Source organism: Crocuta crocuta, unplaced genomic scaffold (assembly GCF_008692635.1).
Source record: "Crocuta crocuta isolate KB4526 unplaced genomic scaffold, BGI_CrCroc_1.0 scaffold340, whole genome shotgun sequence".
NCBI lineage: Eukaryota > Metazoa > Chordata > Mammalia > Carnivora > Hyaenidae > Crocuta > Crocuta crocuta.
This window is the reverse complement of record NW_027530642.1, coordinates 2,847,234-2,849,621: the sequence shown is the minus strand read 5'-3', so window position 1 is coordinate 2,849,621 and position 2,388 is coordinate 2,847,234. Positions and strand designations below refer to the sequence as shown.

General features: G+C 38.4%; 1 pseudogene; it reads left to right on the top strand.

Annotated features, from left to right (window-relative positions):
- The first annotated feature begins 1,330 nt into the window (after positions 1-1,330).
- LOC144235485 (large ribosomal subunit protein eL15 pseudogene) lies at positions 1,331-1,943 on the top strand (annotated as a pseudogene).
- Positions 1,944-2,388: the final 445 nt, after the last annotated feature.

Genomic DNA, 2,388 nt, shown 5'->3' with positions numbered 1-2,388 from the left:
GACGTTAGCCATCTCTCATATTTTAATCCTGCATCCTGGACAAAAAGAACTCTAGACCCAGAGTCTATGACACAGCAGTTTTTTTGTTGAGTCCAGAGTTTTTTTTACATATGTGATAATATCATCTACAAACATAGATAATTTTACCTCTTCTCTTCTGATTTATATGCCTTTTGTTTATTTTTCTTGCCTAATTATTCCAGCTAGGACTTCAAGTACTATGTGGAATAGAAGTTATGAAAGTGAGCATCCGTGCCTTGTACCAGATCTAAGAAGGAAAGCTTCTAAGTTTTTCCCTTATTTGTGGCCTTTTCACATATGGCTTTTATTATGTTGAGGTAAGTTCCTTCTATACTCATTTTGTTGAGAGTTTTTATAATGAATGGATCTGAACTTTGTCAAATACCTTTTCTGTGTCTATTGAGATGATCGTGTGATTTCTTTAATTTTTTTTATTGTCTTGTATCACATTGATTGATTTGTATACATTGAACCATCCTTGCATCCCAGTGGCCATATGTTCCTTTTAATGTGTTACTGAATTTGATTTGTTTGTATAGGGATATTGGCCTGTAGTTTTCTTTTCTTGTGATGTCTTTGTCTGTTTTTGTAGTCAAGGTGATGCTGGCCTCATGATAAGGATTTGGGAGTGGTTCCTCTTCTGTTTTTAAAAGAATTTTAAAAGATTGATATTAATTTTTCTTTGAATGTTTGAATTCACCAGTGAAGCCATCTGGTCCTGGGCTTTTCTTATTGGAAAGTTTTGATTACTGATTCAGTCTTTTTATTTGTTATGGGTCTGTTCAGGCTTTCTATTTCTTTTTAATTAAATTTTAGTAGGTTGTATATTTCTAAGAATTTATCCATTTATCTAGGTTATCCAGTTTTTTGGCATAAAATTGTTCATAATAACCTATATGATCCTTTTATTTTGCAGGCACCATTGTTATGTGTTTGCTTTCATTTATGACTTTGCTTGAGTCTTCTCATTATTGTCTTAATCTAGCTAGGGGTTTGTTAGTTATATTTATCTTTTTTTTAATTAAAAAAGATTTTTTAATGCTGATTTATTTTTTGAGAGAGACAGAGTACGAGCAGGGGAGGGGCAGAGAGAGAGGAAGACAAAGAATCTGAAATAGGTTCCAGGCTCTGAGCTGTCAGTACAGAGCCCGACGCAGGGCTTGAACTCATGAATTGCAAGAACATGACCTGAGCTGAAGTCAGATGCTTAACTGACTGAGCCACCCAGGTGCCCAAGTTATATTTATCTTAAAAAAAAAATCTCTGCCTTTCCATCTGGTGGCAGCCATCAGCTCAAAGGTAAGCCAAGATGGGCACTTACAAGTACATCCAGGAGCTGTGAAGGAAGAAGCAGTCTGGTGTAATGTGCTTTCTTCTCAGGGTGTGCTGCTGACTGTATCACCAGTTCTCTGGTGGGGTCACAACCCCCCCCAGCCCTCATCCAACCAGGCCCAATAAAGCACACAGACTGGGGTACAATGCCAAGCAAGGTTATGTTACATATCAGATTTGTGTGTGACATGGTGACCGCAAACACCCAGTTCCTAAGGGTGCTACATATGGCAAGCCCGTCCATCATGGTGTCAACTAGCTAAAGTTTGCCCAAAGTCTTCAGTCTGTTGTAAAGGAGTGAGCTGGATGCCCTCTGAGAGTCTTGAATTCTTACTGGGTAGGTGAAGATTCCACATACAAGTTCTGTGAGGTTGTCCTTATTGATCCATTCAATAAAGCTATCAGAAGAAATCCTGACACCCAGTGGATCACCACACCAGTCCACGAGCACAGGGAGATGTGAGGGCTGACATCTGCGGGCTGCAAGAGCCATGGCCTTGGAAAGGGTCCAAGTTCCTCCATACTATTGGTGGTTCTGGCCCTGCAGCTTGGAGAAGACCAATACTCTCTGGCTCCACAGTTACCACTAATACAGTAATGTTTGTAAAATTCTTACTTAATATATAATTTGGGACAGTAAAAAAAAAAACAAAACCCCAACAGTTCTTACTTTTGTTGTTGTTTTTCTATTACTTTATTCTCTGTTTGATTTAGTTCCGCTCTGATTGTTACTTCGTTATTATGTCCTTCCTTCTGCTAACTTTGGGCTTAGTTTGTTGTTGTTGTTCTTCTTCTTACCTCCTTGGAAGTGTAAAGTTAGGTTTTTTATTTGAGATCTTTCTTCTTTTTTAATATAGGCATTGATTGTTATGAACTTAACTTTTGGTACTGCTTTTTCTGCATCTCATAACTTTTTTTTTTAATGTTTTTTTTTTTTTTCTAGGAGAGAGAGAGACAGCGTGAGCAGGGAAGGGTCAGAGAGAGAGAGAGTCACAGACTCTGAAACAGGCTCCAGGCTCTGAGCTGGCAGTCAGC